At 38.2% G+C, this 19993-nt stretch overlaps 1 pseudogene; it reads right to left on the bottom strand.

Moving 5' to 3' along the window:
- Nucleotides 1-745: 745 nt before the first annotated feature.
- LOC102828615 overlaps nucleotides 746-19993 on the bottom strand; it is a 33427-nt pseudogene continuing 14179 nt past the window's right edge.

The following is a 19993-nucleotide window of genomic DNA, read 5'->3' as shown; positions in this document are numbered from 1 at the left end:
GACATGGACAGACAATTGTTAACAGTATACAACAACTTTCAAACTCCCTTCTTCGATGGACTGCCAAATCAGAAAGCCACTATAAATCCCAATGAAGTCTTCATCCGATGCTCTGAACAGGGAAAGTTTACAGTGAGGGTTAACATTTCACATTTAGCATGTTGTTTAACAATGTTTCACTAGCCAATTCTAGCTTTCAGAAAATGGCAGGATTACCAATCTGAAGACCCACCATCCAAACAAAGGAACTGCTGCTCTTTTGAGGGGTACCACTGAGATGGCACCCCTGGAAAGTCCAGATTGCCTGACACATGAATAACCAGTTTTTTGAGGTCAGGTCCCCACAGGTCTCCGGGTTTATGGGAGTCAAGTCTATGCTGGAGGTGTAGAGGGAGAAGAGGATATAAAGATGTAAAAACATCTTTTTACACATCACATGGCATTTGTGCCAAGATGGCGAATGTGTGTTAACATCAGGGAATCCCTCCTTCTCCTAAGAACCAAGAGGGAATCTCTCAAAACTAGATAGGAAACATGTTTGCTTCCCCTTCTGTCCAGCTTTGGCAACACTGTATTAGTGACATTTGCTCCTTCCCAACAAACAATGAAGTGTTTTGTGTGCTAACAACATAGCTTAAAAAAAAAAAGGAAAACAAAATTCTGCATTTTTATAAAACTTGATAAAAAATAGTATTTCAAACTGTACCGTCACCAGAAGTCCAGAGTTATCAAAAATGCCCACACTTCACTTGGCATGGCCAGCACCTTCAGCTTTCTGTGCCTGGTCTGTTGTACCATCTCTAGTCGCTGCAGGGTTATTCCCATCCTTCCCTGCATTAGCTTTCCCCTTTTCCCCTTTGGGTACCTTCTCTCCCTTCTTTGCAGGTGCCTTTTTAGGCTTAGGCGCTGGCTTCAGGATCAGGTTTAGCCGATAACCTTGCGGATCTCCTCTGAGCTTCGTTGCCCTTTGCATCCCCTCAGCCTTTGTCTTGGGCTTGGCAACTTCTATGGCGGGGCTCAGACACTGCGCTGGAGGAGGGATGAGGCTACGCGAGGGTTTTGGTTGATCCCGGGGTCGTTCTTGCTTTTTCTTCACACTATTCAGGCTCTGAGGGATTTATAAAGCTTTTATAGAGCTGGGATCCCGGTACCAGTTAGAACCAGATTTCACCTCGCACCTTTGCTCATTGCGGAGACTCTTTGGACCTTACTGGTAGACAGTGTTCGTTTCGGCACAGGGTTCCCCGAAAGGAAGTGTGGAAATACTGCCTCCTCCCTAAAGTTTATCTATTAATTAGGATTACTTTTACATGAAAACAGAAACAATAACTGGACATTTATCGTAATAAAATGCTATTTGTGGGCATTTATAATGCTAATACATAGTAATTATATTTTGGGGATCTGTACTGTGAGGATACAAATAACCTAAACATCCGTAAAAACACAAACATGAAAATTAAATGACAATACATTTTTTTATAAAAACATTAAAATTTAAAAATAGAATTAAATATATTTTTTATGTCAATATTACTACTACAGATATATGCGGAGTCCTGGTGCAATGAGGGTCAATGTGCTGGACACTTTGGTTTGAATCACAAAGTCAGTGGTTCAAGCCCACCAGTCGCTCTTTGGAACCCTACACTGGACCACTATGAGTCAGAAATGACTCAAAGACAGTGAACAACAACCACAACAGATATGTCGTTGTTGTTGTTATGTGCCGTGGAGTCAGTTCCGACTCATAGCGACCCTACACAGGGTTTCCGAGGCTGTAAATCTTTACGGGAGCAGAACGCCTCATCTTTCTCCCGCGGAGCGGCTGGTAGTTTCGAACTGCTGACCTTAAGGTTCACAGCCCGATTCGTAACCACTACGCTACAAATTTCCTCATTCTTTCCAACTCTAACCAAGAGTCTCTATTTGACAGATTAAAGTAAATTTTATAAATATACTCATACATTTACACTCATAAATTTTATTTAAGTGTAAACATAGAACTTAAGATACAAGCCATGATAGAGTTGGTCCCTTACTCATGGCAACCCTATGTAGAACAGAACAAAAGGGGGTGTGTGTGGGTGTATGTGTGTTGTACATAGTTCAAAAAGCTTGTGGGAAAATTCCATTATCTTTCTAGGAACTTTATATGTATATACATATATATACAGACATAATATACTTTTCTTTAATTAAACAAGTTCATTAACCTGACTTGGATAAGCTGTGAGGTTAAAGACATAGTTCTCCAGACTTCAAGACTATCAAAGGCCTCTGACACCATCCGCAAGTTCAAGGGTTCACCAAAACTATTCTAATTTAATTTTCATAATTAGCAAAAAAAAACCTGCAAGACTCAGGAAAGTTCTTTTCTTCATATTACACTTATATTAAAGCTAAAAGAAGCAAATGAAAATCAGCTAAAAAAAGTTTCATTCTGGAACAGTCCCAAAACTGATACTTTGTGTAAAAAGTGCACTTCTGTACTTGGACCATGTTACCGTTTTGATACTGATGTGTGGCAATACACATGGAGTATTGTCAACCCAATGGTACTGTGGTGATAATTCAGGAGAAGAATGCTCTTCTGTACAGGAGACCTGAAGGCAGTTCCCAGCAAATGTCCCTCATGCCCAGCTCCCACCTTCAGTCAGTGGAGGTTTTTGTGTTGCTATGATCCTGACATTTTTCTTTCCAGTTTATTTCAAACCAAAATGAACTAGAAAGAAAGCTCAGGCAGGATATCTACTTCCAAAACCCAGGGATCACAAAGGTCTGATCCACCCAGGAACACAAATGGCTAGGTAGCATTTTGTTGTGTTTTACATAGGTTGCCATGAGTCCAGGGTCAACTCTACCACAGCTAACAACACCTTTGCTCTTGTTACTGGCTGTGGGATTTCATCAGAGCTTTAATGCAGTGGTGGGGAACCTCTTTTTTTTTTTTTTTTTTGCCAAAATTTATAACATCATTGGCGGGCCATGCAGAATCTACTGGACTGTATTACATTTGGTTTATGGTTAAAAAAAAATCTTACATTGCTATTGTTGATAAGTGCCATTGAGTTGGTTCCAACTCATAGTTACCCTTTATAAAGTTTCCAAAGAGTGGCTGTTGAATTTGAACAGCTGACCTTGCAGTTCAAACTGATCTGAGGTCCAATGTTTACCCTTGAGTCTTTTGGAACATATTATTCACTCAGTATATATATTACTTAAACAAAACATAAGTTTGCTATCAGGAATCACAGCCTATAAAAATAGGTGATGTTTAGGATGGATTAGAATGTAAAGATGAATAGTGAATTGTGAATCAGACCATAGAGAACCGAAAGTAGGATAACAGTCTCAACTTGTTAAATGATTAGTTGGGAGATGATACAGTTTCTTGTCTATGTTTATGTCCTGGCCCAATTGAATGTGATATTTAAAACCTTTAGTTTGACAGTATATTACTCAGGGGGTTTTAGTTGAGAACACTCAGTTTGGGAAATAACGTAAGTATTGCTTTGTGGGTGTTTTTCTAATAAAATGATAGCCTCTTGAGAAAGTCCAACTGATTTCTTATAAGTTAAAGGTAAAACTGTTATAGTTTAAGCACTGGATCACAAGGTTGGTTTGAACTGCACATTTGGTGGTTCAAAATCACCTACTCCTTGGAAATACTATACAGGGTTGCAAGAGTTGGAAATGACTTGAAGGCACTTAACACCAACAAGCTTCACATAATCCCCTTGCTTACTAAGACTCTCATAGTTCCCAATGGAAATTTTTTGTACTGCCATTTTTTTTTTTTCACTGCTAACTTTACAAACCCTCTGTGACCTTTCCAGACATTTACAACAGAATGTTGGCAATACTCCCCCAAATTACAGTGGGTATTTATCTTTCCTAGTGTGGTGCTGTAGGATAAGCACTGGACCAAAAAATCGATGATTCAAACTCACCATTAGGTCCTTGGAAACCCTATACAGAATCCCTATGAATCAGTACTGACCGGATGGCACTTAGCATCCACAGAAACTGTGGTCAAAATCACAGTGAAGTAGAGATTTCTAAACTCCAAATAAAGATCATTGTCAATGTGTGTTTTGAGTAAAATTTACTAGTTTCAATAGTTGAGATCCTCTCATCTTTATGAGAATACACTGGATTAAAATGCATTAACTACTGAAGACATAAATACAAGTATTTAAAGATGGAGTTTATTAACAAATCCAGTTTAACAGACCAAGAATTTCAGAAGAACGTAATCTTCAGAAATAACAAAAATTGAGTTGTATTTTTCATTCGACAATCAGATTTAAATGTTTTTATTTTCTTGGAAAACAATCATACTATGTTAAAAGATTTTTTAAAAATCTCTATCATTGTATGAAATATAAGTCTAAAGACTACCCCTCAAAACATATATACATTCAGAATGCACTACAAAATGAAATTCATCACAGCTGAATCAATAAATAGCATCATGATAAGTGGAGAAAGGATTGAAGTTGTCAAAGGCTTCATTTTGCTTGAAACCACAACCAACGCTCATGCAAGCTACAGTCAAGAAATCAAACAATGTATTATATTAGGCAAATCTGCTGCAAAATACCATTTGGAAGTGTTCAAGATCAAAGATATCAGCTTGGGGACTAAGGTATGTCTGACCCAAGTCATGGTATTTTCAGTTGCCTCATATGCATGCACCAGACTGCAAAGCCGTTTCAACTATAAGATCAGTGGTTCAAGCTCACCAGCTGCTCCTGGGAAACCCTATACAGGGTTGCTATGGGTCAGAATCGATGCAATGGCACGGAACAACAACATGTGCATGTGAAAGATGGACAGGAAAAAAAAGGAAGACCAGAGAAGAATTGATGCATTGGCATAATGGTGTTGATGAAGAATATTGAAAGTACCCTGGGCTGCCAGAAAAGCAAATCAATCTGTCTCGGAAAACGTACAATCAGAACGCTCCTTAGAAATCAGAATGGGAAGCCTCTTAAGTACTTTGGACATATTATCAAGAAGAACCAGTCCCCAGAAGAGGACATCATATTTGGTAAAGTGGAGAGTCAGTGTGAAAGAGGAAGACCCTCAAAGAGATGGATTCACACAATGGCAGCAACAATGGGCTAAAATATAACAATATAGGGACCATGCAGGTCTGTTGATGCTGTTAAGTGTTGTCAAGTCAGTTCTGACTCATGGCAACCCTGTAGAGGGTTTCCAAGGCGAGGCTGGGGAACTTGAACTGCCAACCTTGCAGTCCAGTGCATTAACCCTTAGCACCATGCCAGGACTTCCAATATGCAGGACTGGGCTTGTTTTATTCTGCTGTGCATAGGGTCACTATGGGTTGGAACTGACTAAACGCACCTAGCAACAAAGAATGATTAGTATTTATGTGATATGCATAGGAATACAATTAATGATTGCCCACTGCTATAGGATAAGCACTGGACTGCTAGTCACAAGGTCAGCAGGTCAAACCTTGGGAGAAAGATGAGGCTTTTTGCTCCCGTAAAGATTTATAGCTTCAAAAACCATATGCAAGGTTACTATGAGTTAAAATTGACTCAATGGCTCTTAACTACAAAAACATTGTCGACCAATGATATTGAGTTAATTCTGAAATATTTGTATTTTTGCGACTAATTTTTTTATTGGTGTTGGTGGTGTGCTGTGGAGTCAGACTCATAATGACTCTGTAAGGGATTTCCGAGACTGTAAATCTTTACGGGAGCAGAAAGCTTCCTCTTTCTCCCATGGAACAGCTGATAGTGTTGACTCATAACCATTACGCTACCAGAGCTCCTTAATTTTTTTATTGGATATATTTAAATAAAACTATGACAACTTTGGGGTCCTGGTGTGGTGCTGTGGATTAATGCGCCAGACTGCAAAGCTTTTTGAACTACAAGATTGGTGGTTCAAGCTCACCAGTTGCTCCTTGGAAACCCTATATATAGGGTCGCTATGAGTTGGAACCAACTCAACGGCACCTAACAACAACATGACAACTTTGGATATTAAGAATATTGGGAAATGTACTTTCTTACAATGAAGCTCTTGAAAAATTGCATGGATGATCGAATAGAATTTTTTTTCTGCTAGTTATATCTAAATTATATATTTTGTCCTTCCGCTTGATTACCATGGCTGATTGGAACATGATGCTAATAAGCTAAGATAGTAGTACATGCAATTTCAACTGGTATATTATAATTCTTATTTTATTGGTCACAGATCAGAACTTGAAACTTAGGTAACTTGCACATTTCTGTTAGCCATGAGAAATACAAAATTGGATGAACACAAAATACTTCCTAGTATATATGTAATAGGTTACTGGTGATATCTTCATAGTTCAAAGGTAGACAAAGGTATCTTAAATATATGTTCTTTACGTTATGGGTCGGAATCAACTCAACAGCACTTAACAACAACTAGTTACAGGGAGCATAGTGACTTTAGAGGAAAAGCACTGGACTGCTAACCGTAAGGTTGGTGGTTTGAGCTCACCAGCAGCTCAGCAAGAGAAACAGGAGGCTTTCAGCACCCACAAAAATTGACAGCCTCAGAAATCCTACACAGGGTCTCTATGATTTGGAAATGACACACCAGCACTTAACAACAAGAACAGCTGGTTACAGAACAACATACATTCACACCATGTTATTTCCTTAAATTGATGAAAACATTTTAAATTTGTACTGTGCAAAGAACACATTTATATGGGTGCCTACTCAGGCAAGGCAGCAGTAAGACAAATCCGCTTCTCAAAATGGTTTTATATTGGTATGTGATTGCTATGATTATTGGCCATTTCTGCATTGGTTCAATGAAGGCATTCAAGCCCAAGAAACGATTTTAAAAGTGTAATAAACATACATCGTAATATAGAAGCTGAATAATTAACCAGAAAAGCTCAAGCCATCTTACAATAATATGTCAATATTATTGCTGTATGTGCAAGGCCTGCACTGAGGAGAAGGTTTACAGAATGATGGATGAAGTGCTTCTGAAGCACTCATTCTGCTTATTTTTACAGTATTTCTGCAGGTTACATACTGTAAATTCTGTCTTTAATTTAGAAGAATTGAAGTGCCTTGTTCAGTTTGAATCATAATAAAACATTATTCTACTTGGCCTACTTCATACTGCGTCATATTGAGCTAGTTATGCTCCTAGTGTGCAAGGGATATGTGTATAAGCTCTCTGAAACATAGTCTCTAATGAGAAATTTGTACTTATTTCTAACATTCCAATCAATTATTTCTGTTGGTGTTGTTAGATGCCGTTGAGTTGGTTCCAACTCATAGCAACACTATAAGCAACAGAGTGAAACAGTGTCAAGTATGCACCATCCTCACAATTGTAGTTAGTTCTGAGACTAATGTTGCAGCCACTCTGCCCATCTACTTTGTTTAGGGTCTTCCTCTTTTTTCACTCACTCTCCATTTTACCACACATGACATCCTTCTTCAGGGACAGGTTCCTCTGACATCATGTCCAAAGTGTCGCCAGCCTTGCTTTTAAGGAACATCTTGGCTGTACTTCTTACAAGACAGATTGGTTCCTTCTTCTAGCACTTCAAGGTACTTTCAGTGTTCTTCTTCAGTAACTGACCTTTCAGAAGTAGCTCACCAGTAGAATCTGGTACAACAGAATCTCCATCTTTCAGTTAAAGCATTTAAACAATCAGGGGCTTCACGAGAGATTAAAATCACTGCTGCTCAATCGGTTTAACTAATCTAACCCTTAAACAAAAAGATGTGTCCTTGAATAGGGCCAATTCATCACAAAATTATGCACATGCATTGTATTATTCTGATGTCTTATTATCTTTGATGAAACGCTTTCCTGAGAGAGCGCTATTTAACCATTGCTGTGAATTATATTTTATTTATTGTAGAGTTCCTGTTCCTGATAATGCTCAATGCATCACAGGGCATGGTCTTTCTCAGGACCCACAGGACAAGATTCACTCAGGATTTAGAAGTGAGAAGAGTTCAGACCCTTCCTAATCAACAACTTTGTCTTAAATTATGGGCACTGTGAATCATGTAGCTGAGCCTTTTTCTCCCTTGACAATGATAGTTAAAAGGTTCAGAGCACATTTGTTGGCCAATTCTAACAAGCTTGCAGGCCCTTGTGGCAGGTGCTTCATCGCAGACTTCACTCTGTTTCCCTTCACTGCTGTTTCCACAGCTGTTTATGTGGTCATGTAAGCTGTCCAGATATGGAGTGCATAGCTCTTTCTTCAGAAAAGTTGAGATCATTTTCTTAGAATATGCATAATACTATGAATTCACTTTAGAAAGTCCTAGCACAGGAATGGATTATTATAGGGAATCACAAGGCAAATGAAGCCAACATGCAGACTGGAGTCAAATGTAATTTTAAAAATGGGACTGAAAATTTGGTTCAATGTTTATTTGTGGCCAAAGGAAAAAAGGCACATGAATAATAACAAAACTTACATTGTCAACAAAGATATATCTATTTTTAAAGGAACAAATTGTCAGAGATTTTATTTTCCCCTTATATTTTGAGTATATAATAAATTCACTATATTATGAAGAAATTCTATTATCTTTTTTACATAATAAGTGTTTATTGTTGAAACAGATGAATAACCCAGACCCATTGGCATATAACCAATTGCAGGCCTGTTGGCCCTGTAGGACAGTGTAGCAGTGATGCGTAGGATTTCCAAGGCTGTGACCTTCATGGATGCACGCTGCCACATCTTTCTCCTCCAGAGCAGCCGGTGGGATGGAACCACTGACCTATTCATTAGAAGCTGAAATCTTAACTCCTGCACCACCAGGGTATTTTTAACCAGGTAAATTGTTGTTGTTGTTAAGCGCCCTCAAGTTGGTTCTGACTCATAGAGATACTATGTACAACAGAACGAATGAAACACTGTCCAGCCCTGCACCAGCCTCACAACTGTTGTTATGTTTGAAACCGTTGTTATAGCCACTGTGTCAATCACCCTCATTCAAGGTCTTCCTCTTTTTCAGTGACCCTCCAAGGACTGGCCAGTCCTGATCATATGTCTGAAATATATGAGAAGAAGTCTCACCATCCTCACTCCTGAAGAGCATTCTGGTTGCACTTACAAAACAGATTTGTTCCTTCTTCTGGCAGTCCATGGAGTCACGGCGTGGTGCTGTGGGATAATGCACTGGGCCAAAAGGTCCATTGGAACCACAGGGTTGGCAGTTCAAATTCACCAGCTGCTCCTTGGAGACCTTTATAGGGTCACTGTGAGTCGGAACTGACTTGACAGCATTTAACAACAACAACAACTGGCAGTCCATGGTATACTCAGTATTCTTAACCAATATCATCATCCAAAGGCCTCAGTTCTTTGTTCTTCCTAAGTCATTGTCCAGCTCTTACATGCATATATTTTGCATGAGGTGGTTGAATAATCATGGCTTGGGACAGACTCACCTTAGTCTTCAGAGTGAATAAGTATGGCGAAAAAATACAGCCTTGACACACCTTTCCTCTTGATCTATGAAGAGGTTCCTTATGAGTCCAATCAAGTGCTCTGGAATACTCATTCTTGGCAATGTTATCCATTCCTTGTCATGATCTGCACAGTCAAAAGTCCTTGCATAGTCAATAGAACACAAATAAACATCCTTCTGGTATTCTCTGCTTTAAGCCAAGATCCATCTGATGTTAGCAATGATATCCCTAGTTGTAAGTCCTCATCTGAATCCAGCTTGAGTTTCTTGCAGTTCCCTGTCAATGTACTGTTGCAGTAGCTTTTGAATTATCTTCAGCAAAATTTTACTTTCATGTTATGTTAATCATACTGTTCACTGGTTTCCACAATCTACATTCTGTGAGTCACCTGTCTTTGGAATGGTGACTGTTCTTTCTCCATTAAGTGCTTGTTTCTCCATTAAATGCCATCATGTTGGTTCCACTCCATAGTGACCCTGTATGGGGTTTCCAAGTAGTGACTGTTGGGTTTGAACTGCCCACCTGGTGGTTAGCAGTCTATTGTTTATAATACTGTTCTAGATAGTATTAATGTAATAAAATGTCATTTTCTATTTATACAGAAAATAGGGTTGAAGCGAGTAATGTTACAAGTATTATTATTAATAGTAATTATACTAAGTAATCAACATAACTCACACATATTAATAAGTATTTTAAGAAATTAATAAATATAAGAAATACAAAGTATACTAAGAAAATAAATTAGGAATATCTTATTTGCAATTATAAATGATAGATAAATACTTTATGGTATAATTGTTTCTTATTCAAGACATTTAAATTGTATGGTTGTTAAAGTTTTTATATGCCTTTTCTACATATATTTTAAGGAAACCTCATTTTATAAAGTGTTTCGGAACAATACAAGATCTCAAATAATGACACAGTCAAAGAAGGTTTGGGAGCTATTTCGTGTGTAACCTTCCTTCTCCACATTCCAAGCTTAAGAATGAACATAGTATAGACTCGTGTACATAGGCACGTTGAATCTGATTAGGCTGGTATTTCAAATCTGTTGGGAAATGAAAACTAACTGAAGGATAATTTAGAGAAAATTATCAATTCTGAAATAACTAAATTATGCTAAATTTCTAGTCTGTACCATTCAACAATAATAAATTCTATACAAATTAAATTCCGTAAGTCATATGCAATATTGGAAATAGAACAGAATATGTTTCTGATGCTGGGGTATAGACATTTATTAATATAAAGATGAACAAATACAACATTGATATTGAATTATTAGACACTATCAAAATTATAATGCTTACATGAAAATGCATGGTAAACAAAGTTCAAAGGAAAATAGCAGAATGGGGGAAATATTTGCAACATATGTGAGGGTTTCAAAATGTTCATGGAAAGATTCCGTTATCTTTCAAGTACATTTTTCCACAAAGCTTTTGAAGCCACCTCATATGTAATAAAAAAATCACCTAAGCGAATCGGTCTTCTGAGACCCCTTAACTAAAGAAGCCCATTCCACCTCAGCCCATCCTTCCTTCATCGTTTATCTGCATCTCTTTTGTGTTGTAGTACTTAGCTTTGCCTGGCATATTTTAGATGGGAAGTTTCTTGGCTGTAAGTCTCCACTGAAATATAATACCTGTGACGAGTGACGGGGTTTTTCACTCTCCTCAAACATGGTCTGGATCGTATAGGTGATGTTGTATATAATGTTATCTTGTATACAAAGTTTATCCCAAGTAACCTGTGCTCTTCTGTGTCCAAACTTCTGCAGACCCCTTCAAAACAGAGTTCCAGTTTATGTTTTGCCAAGACAGATGCCATTTGATATTTGAAAATGGAAAGGGAATCAAAGGCCTATATTAAGTGCCATAGAGGAACAACTGGTGGGTTTGGACTGCTGACCTTGTGGTTGGAGGTCCAGTGATGATCCCACGGTGCCACACCAGGACTCTTGTTTTACAGAATACTGTTATTCTTGTTAAGTGCTGTAGAGTCAGTTCCAACTCATAGCAACCCTGTATGGGGTTTCTGAGAAGTGGCTGGTGACCTTGTGGTTCAACCTGCCCTTGCAGTACAGGGCATTAACCTGCAGCACCTCACCAGGACTCCAAAGACTACCATAGTGGCTTCCCTATTCTTACAAAAGGTCTGCTAGTTTCTAACTTCCTGTATGGAGTCCCGGCGTGGTGCTGTGGGATACTGCTAAAAGCAAAGCTGGCAGTTCAAACTCACCAACCGCTCCTCAGAAACCTTGTACAGAGTTGCTATGTTGTTGTTGTTATGTGCCGTGATGTCGGTTCCGACTCAAAGCGACCCTGTACAGGGTTTCCGAGACTGTAAATCTTTACGGGAGCAGAAAGCCTCATCTTTCTCCTGTGGAACAGCTGGAAGTTTCCAACTGCTGACCTTGCGGTTTGCAGCCTAATTCGTAACCACTATGCTACCAGAGTTGCTATGAGTTGGACTTAATTAGACAACACTTAACAACAGAAATGATTCTCTGTATTAAGTTATGTTTTGGGGCATAAAATATCTAGAGGGAGTATTGGTTTGCAATGTACAGGTGATAGAATTTACCACTACTATTAATTCTACTTTCCTACTTTGATTTGGTAGCTTTTAATATCTATCATAATATATATCCCAGCTATCCCATGGGAGAAAGATGAGGCTTTTTGCTACCGTAAAGATTTACAGCCTCGGAAAACCTGTACAGAGTTGCTATGAGTCGGAACTGTCTCCATGGCACTTAACAACAACAACAACAAATATATATATCAAATGAGTAATTTAAGGCGCCATGGTGACACATTAGGTCAAGCATTGGGCTGTTAACTTCAGGGCCAGCAGTTCAAACCCACCAACTGAAAGATGAGGCTACCTGCTCCATTGACTGTTTCCAGTCTCAGAAATCCTAATGAGAAGTTTTACTCTTTCCTATGGAATCCTGGTGAAGTGCTGCAGGGTAATACACTGGACTGAAAAGTCTACTTGAACCATAAGGTTGGCCGTTCAAGCTTACCAGCTCCTCAGAAACCCTATGCAGGGTTGCTATGTGTCAGAATGGACTCTACAGCACTTAACAGCCAAAACAACATAGGGTCACTATGAGTTGGAATTGACTCGATGTCAGTGGAGGATGAATCAGCGTACCACGTGTTTCTGTGTTTGCCATACTGTGGTTGCTTGGGTGTTGCTGTGATGCTGGGAGCTAAGGCAATGGCATTTCACATCTTGGCAGGGTCGCCGTGATGGACAAGTTTCATTGGATTTTCCAGTTACTAGAGACAAGTAAGGAAGACCTGGTGATTTTCTTACAAAAATAGCTAATAGGAACATTATGAATCAATAGAAAATACTCTGTTACAGGGCCAGAAAATGAAAGCCCTAGATTGGAATGAACTACCCAGTGGATGCAGGACTCCTGGTGTGGCACTGTGGGCTAATGCACCAGACTGCAAAGCCATTTGAACTACAAGGTCAGCGGTTCAAGCTCATCAGCTGCTCCTTGGAAACCCTATACAGGGTCACTATGGGTTGGAATGGACTCAATGGCACTTAACAACAACCCAATGGATGCAGAAAGGACTTAAACATACCAAGAATCTTGAAGATGGGGAGGACCAAGTAGCATTTTGTTCTGTTATACAAGGGAGTCATGGGTCAGAGCCAACTCTCCCTGGAAACTAACAACATCAAATAAAGACATGAATGAATACAAAACTATTGTGCATACTTCGTGGCATTAATAACAAATAGCTTTACACAATACATTCCTACACAGTGGTTTCTAGAAGTCTAGTTGCAATGTCTTTCTCAATCCTAGGAGTCTTGGTATGGTGCTCTGGGTTAATGCACTGGACAGAAAAGTCAATTTGAAAGGAAAGGTTGGTGGTTCAAGCTCATCAGGTGCTCCTCGGGAAACCTATACAGGGTGGCTATGGGTCACACTTGAAGAATATGCCACTTAACAACAACACAATAATACTCGTGTCTAGAATTCAGCATTTATCTATAGAAGTGCTAATTTCTGTTGTTTAACCAAAAGTTATTAAAACCAAATTTTAGTACCCAAATACCTTGTTGTTGTTAAGTGCCCTTGAGTTGGTACGGACTCATAGTGACCTGTGTAGGGTTCCCTGAGGAGCAGCTGCTGAGTTTAAACTGCTCACCTTGCAGTTCAAATAACATTTCAGTCCAGTACTTATCCTACAGTGCCACATCAGGACTCCACAGTACACAAATCTAACAGGAATTATCTATTTCCTTGTATGTTGAGACTGAAGGAGGACTAGATAAAACTGAAACACAGAATTATAAACAGGGAGATTTGTAACACAGTTTTAGTTCAACAGCAGAAAGCTACAGTGTATGATCCATAATATAAAAAAGATATTAAGAAAGCTTATTGTTGGCTAGGACAAATGTGTTTTATATCCTTACAAATTAGAACTGGATTTAAGAAAAGAGTATTAACTTCTTTCTGGATCTCTCCAAATTAAAATCATCATCTAATTAAGAAGACCCTGGTAAACAATTAAAACACAATTTTTCCTTCTCAGTGATACAACTTGAGTTGTTACCAGATTTTTGCAATTTCTTTCCAAACTAGGTGTATCAATTTACTCCTATTTTACTTCTATCTGAAAATGTAATAAGCAAGGTACATGAAAATCAGTCACTTTGAGGGAGAAAAACAAGACAAAACACAAACAATATTTCTCTGAGAAGGTTTTGATTGACAATGTTGTTGTGTGTGTGACACATTAACCCACAACGCCATACCAGGACTCCTGATTGAAAATAGCTCTTGCTTATTTGTCAGAGCACATCCTCAGGAATTTGTTTTTTCTTTACACCCATCAGGACAAGCACCTTGAAGAGTGAGCGGTATCCTGTGGGAAGCACTTGCTGAGTTCTCAAGCTGCCTCTATGCCACCTCACTCAACACTCCAGCTTTCATTTATTGCTGTGACAATGGTGTTCAAACATTCAAGATGGTGTTTCAGAAGCTCTCAAGTGGTTCCATCACATTGGGTGCTTTAATTTCCTTTCAAAGGAAACCAAGTTTTTGTGTTTTGTTTCCATTTCTTTCTCTATTTTCAAAATAGAATAATATGGAGAATTTTATTATTCATTATACAAAATTAGCTTAACTCTGAGAACAAAACCTAAAGCTAGAACATATGTGAAAACCACAGACAAAATGAAAATTGATGAAAAAGCAAAAAAACAAAAAAGCAAAAGTAAATATTAGCAACACACCCTAAGCAAAAAAAATTTAAAAAGACGAATTTTAAGATTATACAGATGGATCAACACTGAGAAATTAATTAATAAATTTCATCACATTAATTGACCAAAAAAGTGAAAATTCAAGATCAATTTGTATGAGAACAAAAAAACACTTGATAAAATTCAATGTCCATTCCTGTTTTATATTAAAAAAAAAACAAATAAAAAATTACTGAGTAAAGAAACATGTGATACAGCATAGAAAGCAACTTTCAAATTTCACATTAAAACTTTAGTTGGTTTTCTTTCAGAAGTAAATACACAGTATTTATGTAACACAGTCCTGCAATGCTGGTGATCTATCTGTGAGCAGATGCCTGGATAGACATGCAAGCTGAACAGGTGTGGGAGAGAGAGTGGGGTTGCACCCATGAATATGTTTGTGTTGTTCTTGTTAGGTGCCATTGAGTCGGTTTCAACTCATAGTGACCCTATTTACCATAGAACATACCACTGTCTGGTCCTTCGCCAGCCTCACAATCGTTATTAACCTTGAGCCATTGCTGCTGCCACTCAGATGATCTTTCTTGTGGGGGAAAATTTTGTCTTTTGTACTTGGAAAAAAGCCAGCATACTTGAGTTTTCATTGAGTAATAATGCATAGATATACATTTCTGTAAGCAAGCTAGGTGAATTTACTATTACTGCTGCAATAGAAAATTTAGAAATTTTATAGAGAGTAAATTCTACTATGTATAAGTTTCCAGACTTTGTTGCACGCCATACAAAAATGGAATCAAATAAAAGCATTGTCCAAGACCAGTGGGTGGTGGCCAATGTGGGCAGGGAATAAAGGGGTGCTGCTGTCTTTCCTAGAATGTAGGCGTTCTAGTGCATTAGCATTGCAAGGTCATCCCCTCTCCCATGCAGAGGTCATTGTCTAACACTCCAGACCACTGTGTCAAACACGCATACCCACCAAGGAATCAGACCCTAACTCCACTCAGCAACAGAACTCTGCCACATTCTCAGGCCACCAGCCCAGACTTAAGCTCTCTTATGCACCACTCATGGAATTGTACCCCATTAAGGAGAGTTGCATAACTTATGAACCTCAGAGATCTGAGCAACAGGAATGAAGTCTTCTGTAAAGTTTTCTGTAAGTCATGTTAGTTTACCAATATTTTTTTTTGTTTTGTATTTGTTTAGTTATTTTTAGATGACTATTTTTTAAATCAGTTTTAGATTTAGAGAGAAACTGTACAGAAAATACACAGAAGTTCAATATACCTTGTCTACTGCCTGCACACCTTCTCCCATTATTCTATTTTAATTGGTGAACCAATATTGATAATTTTTTTGCAACCAAAGTCTATGTTATTGTTAGGTGCCATTGAGTCAGCAACAATCCACAATGGTCCTAAGCACAACAGAACTAAACACTGCCTGGTCCTGAGCCAAGCTCACAGTCATTGCTACATTTGAGCCCATCGCTGCTTTCTCTGTGTCAGTCCATTTCATTGGGGTCTTCTCTGACCCTCCATTTTACCAAACATGATAACCTTCTCCAGGGACTGGTCCCTCCTGACAATATGCCCAAAGTATGAGAGACAAAGTGTGGCTTTCCTGGCTTCCAGGGAGCACTCTGGCTGCACTTCTTCCAACACAGCCATATAAACATATAAACAGAGATAGTTTATATTAGCTATAGCAACACACAGGACTGTGTTCCACAGTTCTGTGGGTTTTGACAAATGCATAACACCATGTATCATTAGAGTGTTGTAGTAAATCTTTTCATTAAAATGCTCTCACCGTCTCCTATAGATCCTTTCTCCTTGCCCTGAACTCCTAGGAAATGCTAATCATTTTATTGCCTCTCTAATTGTCCTGGTCCATATGGCAAGTCTATGTTTTGCATTGTAAGGAATTGTCAGTCTTGCAAATTGACTTTAGCACTGTATTCCCATCCACAATAAATGGGGATTCTTTTTGTGCTACATCTTCACTAGTAGTTAGTGTTGTTGGTGTTTTTTTATTTTATTTTAGCCAATTTCCTAGAATGCAGCTATCCATCCTTAATGTTTTAGTTTGCAACTCCCCCAATACTCTCAGTGACACAGTATGCTGAGCATCGCCTCATATGCTTATTGCCTGATGAGGTGTTTGTTCAGCTATTTTGCCTGTTATATATTATATAGTATATGTGGGTTCTTTGCTTTCTTATTGTTGACTTTTAAGTATACTTTTTATATCTTAGATGCTGCTTCTGTTCGTTGCCACTGAGTCAGTCCCCACTCATGAAGAACTAAAATATAACACAAATCCTGTATCAGATATATGCTTTGTAAATATTTTCTATTTGTCTATGACTAACTAGTCTTTTCATCCTGTGGATTTTTTTTTTTTTTTTGAGTATTTACTTTTTTCATTTATAAGCTTTTTAAAAAGAGGTTAATTTTAAATGAACAATTCAGTTGTTGTCATTCTTGTTAGGGGAGTCCTGGTGTGGCGCTGTAGGATAAGCACTATACTGTTAGCTACAAGGTCAGTGGTTCAAACCCACCAGTTGTTCCTCAGCAACAACAATGGTGCTTAGGTGCTTTGAGTCAGATCCAATTCATAGCAACCTTATGTATGTGCAAGAAAACACAAAGTTGTGAAACTGTACCATCGTCAGTAGTATTGATGTGTTTAAGCTTGTTCTTGTACACACTAGGTCATCCATTTCATTGACAGTTTTTTCTTCCTGTTGCACACCAACCATGATATTCTTCTCCAGGGACTGGTTCCTCTGCACAATTATTGTGATTCTGCATAATCATTATTTTTGAGACTATATATACATACAGATACTTCTCATGTTTTTTAGAAGTATATAATACTCACATACTTCTCATGTTTTTAGAAGTATATAATACTCACATACTTTTCATGTTTTTAGAAGTATATAATACTCACATACACATGTGGGGGCTTCAAAAAGTTCACAAATTTTTCATTGAATTTCTCCATAAAATTTTGAAGTATCTATATATACACACACTTTTCCTGTTTAAAGTTTAGTTGTGGTCATTTTCAGAGATGTAAGTGTAAGTCATAAGTACTGCTACAAAATTATAAAACTCTTTATTAAACAAAAATAGCAAAATGTGGAGTTATGTTTCTCAACATATCTTTCTTCTGGAACTACATACTTCTGAAGGTGTTATTTCTATCTTTACCTCTTCCCAGAAGAATTCTGCCCTCTTTTATTCACACCCCTCAAAAGTTTTTGCATCCACAAGGGATTCAAATCACTTTCCTTGTAATGTTTATTGAGTTTGGGGAACAAAAAAAGTCTCCCAGGACAATCCTTGCTTTTTTAAAGAATAAGCAGGTACATTGATGTGATGGGGGAAAAAAAATCATCCATGCAAATTTCATGGACCTTTTCTCACCAGTGAAATTTTAAATTTCCTTAATTTTTTTTTCCCTAATAAGTGCTCAGGGAGTGCGGTGACTCTGTACGATAGATAATCACTAGACTGTTACCACAGGGTCAGTGGATCAAGCCCTCCAATTATTCCTTAGGATAAAGTTAAGCCTTTGTACTTCCACAAAGATTTATAGCCTCAGAAAACGAACTTGAAGGTACTTACAATAATAACACCTCATGATCATCCTGTGTCTTTCAAGAAAATATTTCAAAATGACCCTTTGGTAATCATAAAACCGGTAACTACCATCCGCTAAGTTGACTTCTCTGTCTTGAATTGAATTGACCAGTAGATTACCTTGAAAACCACCCGGTTGGACCTTTTTCCACCTTTTTTTTTTTTTTTTTAAAGTAACCCTAATGAGACTAGTGTGGTGCTGTGGGCTAATGCCAGACTGTAAAGCCATTTGAACTTCAAGGTCAGCAATTTAAGTTCACCAGTCACTCCTCAGAAACCCTATACAAGGTCGCTATGTGTTGGAACCAACTCCATGGCACTAACAACAACAACAATAAGACTAGAAGTCTTTTGCATGGCACCCTAGGATAAGCACTGATCAATTTGCACCACAAGGTCGGTAGTTTAAACTCACCAGTTGTTCCTTGTAAACCTATACAGAGTCACTCTGAGTCAGAACTGACTCGACACTTAACAACAACAAAAAATGAGACTAAAAAGCCCGTGGATTAATGCTGTAAGACAAGCACTAGACTGGAAAGTCAGTTTGAACCAGAAGGTCTGGAATTCAAATTCACCAGCCACTGCTTGGAAAGACTATACAGGGTCATTATAAGTCAAAACCGACTGTATGGCACCTAACAACAACAGCAACAATGAGACTAAGGATTATATGAAAAAGAATGTGACATCAGGATTGGAGGAAGATTCATTAACAACCTGCAATATGCAGATGATACAATCTTGCTTTCTGGAAGTAGACTTGAAATGCTTACTGATGAAAATCAGACTACAACCTTCAATATGGATTGTACCTCAATGTAAAGAAAACAAAAATCCTCACAAGTGAACAAATGAATAGCAGTAAAATAAGTGGGGAAAAGATCAAAGTTGTCAAAGACTTCATTTTGTTTGGGTTCACAATCAACATTCACGAAAGCAGCAGTCAAGCAATTAACTGGCATATTGCATTAGGCAAATCTTTGAAGTGTCTAAGAGCAAAGAAGTTAGTTTGAGGACTAACGTATGCCTGACCCAACTAAAGTATTTTCCATAACTTCGTATGCATGTGAAAGTTGAACAATGAGTGAAAAAGACTATAGAAGAATCAATGTATTTGCTTTATGGCATTGGAGAAGAGTACTAAAAGTATCATGGACTGTCAGAATTAATAATAATTCTGTCTTGGAAGAAATGGTGCCTGAATCCTCCTTAGAAGCAAGAATGATAAGAATTTGTTTCTTTTCTTTTCGACATATTATAAGAAAGGACCGGTCCCTGGAGAATGACATCATATTTGGCCAAGGGAAGGAACAGTGAAAAAGAGGAAGACTCCCAATGAGATCGATTGATATAGTGGCACCAGCAATGGGCTCACACATAACAATGATTATGAAGTTGGTGCAGGACAGAGCAGTGTTTCCTTCAGTTGTGCATATGGTGACTGAGTTGGAACCAACTTTACAGCACCTAACAACAATGAGACTAAGACAAGTGTATCACTGGGAGAACTTGTCTCTGTCCACTGATCACAGAAACATGCTTAAACACATTTTGTTTGCAATAAACCCTAGCATGTATGAACTTAAACCTAGTGGCTATAT

The sequence above is a fragment of the Chrysochloris asiatica genome, unplaced genomic scaffold (genome assembly GCF_000296735.1).
Source record: "Chrysochloris asiatica unplaced genomic scaffold, ChrAsi1.0 scaffold00032, whole genome shotgun sequence".
Classification (NCBI taxonomy): domain Eukaryota; kingdom Metazoa; phylum Chordata; class Mammalia; order Afrosoricida; family Chrysochloridae; genus Chrysochloris; species Chrysochloris asiatica.
The sequence above is the reverse complement of the archived record's forward strand: the minus strand, read 5'-3'. Positions and strand labels throughout refer to the sequence as shown.